This window comes from Salvelinus alpinus, chromosome 2 (assembly GCF_045679555.1).
Source record: "Salvelinus alpinus chromosome 2, SLU_Salpinus.1, whole genome shotgun sequence".
In the NCBI taxonomy this organism is placed as follows: Eukaryota; Metazoa; Chordata; class Actinopteri; order Salmoniformes; family Salmonidae; genus Salvelinus; species Salvelinus alpinus.
In genome coordinates, this window is record NC_092087.1 from 55152180 (window position 1) to 55159330 (window position 7151).

General features: G+C 40.9%; 1 protein-coding gene across 6 annotated transcripts in view; it reads right to left on the reverse strand.

Annotated features, from left to right (window-relative positions):
* Positions 1-5830, reverse strand: part of LOC139565000 (histone-lysine N-methyltransferase SETD5-like) — a 52276-nt gene extending 46446 nt beyond the window's left edge. For 3 of the 6 annotated variants that reach the window (XM_071384996.1, XM_071384988.1, XM_071384978.1), the window contains exon 1: positions 5371-5830. The gene's annotated coding sequence lies outside the window, so the exon portion shown is untranslated. The remainder of the gene's footprint in view (positions 1-5370) is intronic. The other 3 variants (XM_071385023.1, XM_071385007.1, XM_071385015.1) reach the window with 1 other exon arrangement.
* Positions 5831-7151: the final 1321 nt, after the last annotated feature.

Consider the following 7151-nt stretch of genomic DNA (forward strand, 5'->3'; position numbering starts at 1 on the left):
GGCAGTCACACACACACACCCTTAAACAAACACATATTCAAATGCAGGCAACCTTCACTGGCATGGACATGAGCGAAACAATGTTGCAAAAGCAATCAATATCCAGCATGTACAGTACTAACCACATTCTTGCTATCGTCCAGTCAGTAAAAAGGTATAGACTCAGTCAGGAAAAGCAACCATAGCAATCTCCTAATAAAAGAAGCAGAGATAATGGATTAACTGAAAGCCAGTGTTTCCGCTGCAGTCATTTAGCTGTGGCGCTGCACCAAAATCATTGCCACCATGTCCCAAAAATATGGAATATTAAAGAGAAAAAGTACTCGGAAAGAGTAGAAAAAAGAAAAAAAAAACTCTGACAACCCCATAGTAGAATATTTGATCTATATAGACGGCTTGTTGTGTGATCTATGTGAGAGAAATCTCTCTCGAGGCGTATTCAAGTTAAGACTGCCATCTAATATAGCCGGCAAAAATAGGCTACATTTATTTAGTGGGCAACTCAAACTTTTAGTAGTCACATCGGTTTACACTTTATATGGCCTGCGTATGGTCTAATGAACGAAAGCCTGAATTCATGGGATCACTGAATAAGCTTAAACAAAATAGGCCTACCTGCTTGCACTTTGTGCAGGCAGTATATCCATCTACCGCACTGTTGTCCTTCCAAACAAGGGATTTCACTCATGCAGCACCTGTTTCCACAATGGTGTTGTAGCCTATACCCTTATCATAACCTTGCCTTTTATTTCTCTGGTTAGGCCTACGTTAACCATTTTCACGTGAGCTAGGCTATCCAAAGAAAGTAAACTTGGCAATGTGTCGGAATCTCACGTGGGGGAGAGTTTAAATCAACTCTGCGGTGGACAAAATCAAACATTTTAGCCCCACACAAATAATGGACAGTCCAATATGTTAATCATTTTTAAACGAGCTTCAGTCATTTATAAAAATTATCCGGGGGGGGCACACCCTCCATGAACCCCCCCCCCACTGCTGGAAAAAAATGTGTAGAAGAAACCATTCTGAAAGCCATTGCAAATCACTACCAAACAAGGAGGTAGCTAAAGTGAAACCACAGTCTCAGACACAACCAAGCTTCTCTTATTAATTCTCTGAGCCATGAATTCAATCAGTCCAACTGGCCATATAATGACACATTCAAAACAGTGACTGTGCTCTGCATAAGCAGAAACTCACCACTGCATTACCATGTCAATGGACACACCTGCCCTCCATGTAATGAATCGAAGTGTCATCAGCATACAAATTGGGTAGCTAAAAAAAAAAAAAAAAAAAAGAGCAAATTTCCCCCCCCACTCTCTCTCTCTCTTTGCTCTTCCTAACAACCAGCCACATCCCCCCCGGCCTAAAGTAGTCTGCACGACGGAGCTGGGATCCTGTCTTCCTTTGTTGAAAACCGGCCAGCATCCTGCCTGTCTCTCTCTTTCACACACACACACACAAAGGTGATCCAAATAAGATGCAACTATGTCAACATTTGAGAAACAACCTCCCCTTCCATGGATTGGTGTTATGTTAGTTCAAAGACACATTGTTGCACCAACAGTAATGATCACTTGTTGTTATTTTACAGCTGTGTGCGTGTAGCCATCTATCCACTTTAATAGGAACACCACAAAAAACCAGGCCAGACTAATCTTGCCCGTCCACACATTCCTTCAGATCTCTGAAAGTTAGCGAGGCCCACTTTTGGGGGGAATTCCACAGCCTCCCCACACACACACACACACACACACACACACACACACACACAATAAAGCAAAGGAAATCCGAGCAGAGGTTATTCAACAGTACAGTACTCTCGAAGATAAGCTTGCCAAGGCAAAACACAAGTGTACAGAAGCCATTTTCTCTTTCTGAATGACTCCTACGTTACCTCCTTTATGTTGATTGTGTGTTACATGTATGTAGGCTAAATTCTTTATGTTACACGGGTGGTGGGAAGTGTTTTACCCTCACAAGGTGACCCTGTGTAAGAGGCACCTAAAAATGCAAAATGGTAGGCTATATGAGGCAGGTTATAGAAAAGGAACAAGTCAAGTAGACCATGTGGACATTTCACAATATTTGCAGGTTGGGTTAAGAAAGCGAGCCATTGTGTGTCCATGTCCCAATTCTCTCTGCGTTTCTTAGGGGCTTGTGTGCTTGTCTTTGTCTCTCTTGGTGAGCACAGCGTTTGTTCTAGATAACAAGGGTCAGGCCAGGGGGAGTGTGGGGGGCTTATGTTTCAAATGGTTATGAGTGGCCAGAACGGCAGCGGCGAGGCTATTAAAAGACAGGAAAACATATTCAGAGAATGCGCGCCGGGACCAATCGAAATAAGTCTCTACTCTGTGCGCCTTACCACCGGCATGCTTCGAGAGCAACCAACACATTTCAATCCCGCCTATTCGGTATGAAATTGGCAAGGTCATGGTAGCCGCACAACTAAGGTTGTGGATAGCCAAACGGTTTCATCAAATCACCAGTCCATCGGTGACATTTAAGTTTGACCATTTTATTCCTGACAATCTGAAAAAAATGGACTGACAGTATTTTGCGTTTATACAAAACAGGAGCTCTTGATGTGTAGGCCTATCATGCTGTGTTGTGACACTGAAAGCAGAGCTAATCAACAGCAGCATACCTTGCTATACCATCAAATAAAGTACATGTATCCAAACGTTACAGCAGCTCATCTACTTGGGTTGAAATGAGGACGGACAAATTAACCATTATACACTCATTTAATTTGTAGAAGAACTTTGACATTTGAAGAATATTTGTAGAAAACATGGCAAATTCGTATTATTATTCCAAAGGAGGACTAGGTAATGACACGTTGAACACTGAGTCGTACACAACACATTCGCTTTGACTAGGTCGTCACACATCCGGTTCCAGATTGGCCTACACAGGCAAAACTGGGAGGAAATCAAACGGACTTATTTTTCTCACTGTAGCCAACTCTCTGCTCTGGGAGCAACAGACAGCGCATGTACAGGTAACTGCCAAAATAAAGGAAACACCAACATGAAGTGTCCTAATCTATATCTAGTAATATCTAGTGATTGAGACACACTCTTTAAGCCCCCTATGCTCCTTTGAGACCCCTCTCACAAAGTCAATGAGATATCTTCTTCTAGCCATGGTAGCCAAAATAATGGGCAACTGTTTTTTAATTTTTTTTTTATATACATGAACCTTAGCATGATGGGATGTAAATTATTTAATTAATTCAGGAACCACACCTGTGTGGAAGCACCTGCTTTCAATATACTTTGTATCCCTCATTTACTCAAGTGTTTCCTTTATTTTGGCACTTACCTGTACCTCATGGAGTCTACATGGGGCAGCTGAGTTTACCCAAATAACTCAGGCAACGATGAGGGCAGCGATTGTGGCGTCCAAATGAATTTAGCAAACTATATAACATAAGCTCAACGCACAATGGCCCTTTACTATTGTAACAATGCATAAGTAAAACATTTTAACGGCTGCCAGCCAGTATACAAAATTAAATGTTAAGATCAGTAAGCCTTCTTACTGATCTTACAATTAGGCCAACGTCAACAACAAGAAAGATCCAGGCCAGCCATGGGTGAAGCTAAAAAATAAACTGCGAGGGCTTGTCCAAATCAACTCTCTACAAAGACAGGAAAGATTAATTTGACTACATTGGTGGCAACTAAGTGAAACAGTTGCCCGTCGAGTTCATCGTGTGTGTCATTACCAGGGCATTGTCCAACATAGACCGACAATCAAACAGGCCAAAACAGTGTTGAATCAACTTCGCAGAAAAACAGAGCTCAGCATCAGCATCCGAGTCTACAGCGATTCCATTCTCGCGCAACAATTCTAGCGCTCCGATTCACTTGTTGAAATAAAAATGGAGGCTAAAAAAGGAAACGCGAGCTCACTTCAAAAATACCACCCATTTCTATTCTCCACCACAGAGGTTGGGGGTTGGTAGATGGGGGAGGTGGAGAAGAATGAGAAAGCAAATCACTACTATTGAGATATGAGATATGGCTTTCTATTAGCTCGAATCGACAAAGAAAAAGTTATTTCCCCAATCTTATATAGCCTACATTTATTTTTTTACACCACAAGGCTAATACACTGAACTCAAACGTAGCTAGGGTTAGGCTAACAGTATTGGCTAACTTGGAATAAATAACAGAATAGCCTAACTCAATGTAAGCACAACTGTAAACATGTTCAGCAAACGTAGCTATATTCACCATCTCACAACTCAGACTGATAATGAAATACTGAATCAAGTGAGTACACAATCAACTGGAAAATGTCCATAAAGTTAGCAACATCCTTGCTAGCCTAGTCAACTAGTTAACTTCCTTGAGGACATTTCCCTCACTAATTTTCGTCCAAGGCTGCTCCTAAATGCAGAGCTAGCTACCAAGAAATGCAACTTTGTATCAAACTGATGATTCCAAACCACAGCCATTTACACCCACACTATCAACTTGCTAAGGCAAGCCAATCAACTTGTAAGCAACCTAGCTATCTAGCCAATTTTGCTAACAAGCTCATATAGCTAGCTAACTAGCCAATAAACACCAAACCAGGGTCCCATGGAACCTACTAAGAATGTCTTCTTGAAACGTCGTTTATTCTAATGTAGTTGGCTAGTTGTAGTATAAAACCACTTACTACGTGGACAGTCACTTCAAGGGGAAAAGGTATATAGCTACAAATAGTTAACAGCTAGCTAGATTTCCTATTTTTAGGTAGACTATACTCAATGTAGTGAGAACAAAAAAACGAAAGATGGATATTCATCTTGATATGAATATTCAGCTGCTCAGTCATCGTGGGAACCAACCATTAGAAGTTGAAACCTCTGTAACAGTTATGGAAATGGTGTACCTAAATAAAATGCACTCATTGCTGAGCTTACGTTAGTTCAATTAAACTAACAAATGCAGAAGAATACAATGTTTCAGGTGATCATAAAACAAGAATACATAGTGTTGATATTAGGTAACGTTAGTAAGCCTAGCTAACTACCAAAGAATTCCAATGAATGCGGCTAGCTAAATTACATGGATTGCACGAGGACCTGGCCAAAACCAAGGATAATCATTGCATACATCAACTGCTTTGCGACGTTAGACAACATCAGGAATATTAGCAAAGGAATCTAAACTATGAAAGACTTAAACTACCCCATGAAGGACAACAAAGTGACAGTTGCATTAGCTAGAGAACAGGCTTACTGATACAGAATTTCTATTGATGGCGTTATGATACTGAAAGACAAAAAGCAATTCAATGCGTTTAAACTAAAACATTGAAAAGTTGACCAACCCCCCAAAATACACATTTAACATGACAACCACTCACCTAGTGAGACATTCCAACCCAGCACAAATAAAATATCCTCCTGTGTTGTCTGCAGATCTTCGAGTATTCCAACATCAAATCGAACTAGACCAGTAGGCCTCCACCTCGGCCTCGGCGTCTCCTGTATCCTTTGCTCCCCAAGATAGCTCCCTCACCCGGGGTAGGAAACAAACTTCTTTATGTCTCCCACGCAAAGGTTAAAAGTTTAATTCCCTGTCCTGCTTGGGCACCGTATTTCCATCGCGTGTCTATGTTGAATCCCCGGTGCTTGGATCCATTTATTATGGCGTTTTATATGATTTACAATTGATATTTATAAAGGGGTATATGCTGCTCTATGTTGTACAGGGCTCTGATTCTGTCTCGGGTTCTAACATTCGCAGTGGCACCCATCCCCCTTCACCGGCATCGAACGCGGGTCCCAGCGAAAGTGACACACAACCATGCCACCGGGTTTCCCAAGCGATGATGCAGGGGCTGATTAATAGGGCGGGTTTTGCGCGGATGTCCTGCCTCCTATATATTATTAGTTTGTATGAGCAAGCGATTGGGCGACGAATTTTGATTTTCTCTACGCAGAGGGCGTGACGTTCTTCTAGGAGGGGTGTGGAAGCACATTCGGATTCTGCTATGTGTAGTGGTGGCACACAGGAGTGAGAGCAAGTGACGGTAGAATGGATGGATTTGGCAGAGAATTTGATACAAAAAGCGGACCAGTACGAAGAAAATGCTCAAGTAATTAAATGAAAAAGCCGTGGATTTTTTTCTCTCATTATTTTATAGAAGGATTATATTGCTTGAATGTTTTATGTGTTTGCTCAACGAAAAGAGAAAACAACTTCGTTACATACATTTAGAGCTAATCATTAGAGTATCCAATTTTAGCTAAACGGGGTCTACGGGGCCCCATAAAAGGGAATACGACAGAATATGAGGTATCGGGCGCGTTTGTATGATCGATCTGACATGGGATTGGGCAGGGAAATTGACCAGGGTTGTATGTATTAACTCTGGTCCCACCTACTGCCCAGCCCGAATTCAGTCGCTCCACACTTGAGTGGGGATAACCATTGATACGCTTCACGAAAATGCTATCTATTCGAATGGCTCATTAACTGCACGAAAATACAATGTTTGCGAGCAGATCGTATTTTCTTATAAAAAAAAAACATTCCATAGCAGTAAAACATATTTGATTTTAGGCTATATTATACTGTTCTTACGCACATCCAAAGAATGGATGAAATGTTACAGATTCCGCTTCCATTATCCTTCATTGGTAAACAATAAATAATAACTGCGTCTGAGGATGAATGGATGTAATTAAGCGTTTATGCGATTGGCTTCTTAATTTGATCTGACGTCATTAGACCTGGGAGAATAATTGGGATTGGCTAAAGTGATCACGCTACTGTCATTATTTTTGCAACGGTGGGAAGTGGAAATACGGCTAGACTATATAACGCTGTTTTTTCACGCTTCTCAAATGTATAAATTGTTACTTTTACTCAGATGAATTGTTCCGAACCCAATGCATTTTGACAGTAGGTGACAAATGTAACCACAAACTCACAATAAAGATGTTAAACTGTGTACATTTTTGTGAATATAAATTATCAATTTGAGACCTTACATACACTGTCTATTTCTGCACGATGAAAACGAAGATTATGTGATCTGAATAAATCAAGGGTTCTTTCGTTTTTTTCCCCCTTTTCTTAAATGCATTTTCTATAACATTTTACTAATTTAGCAGACGGTCTTATACAGAGCGATTTACA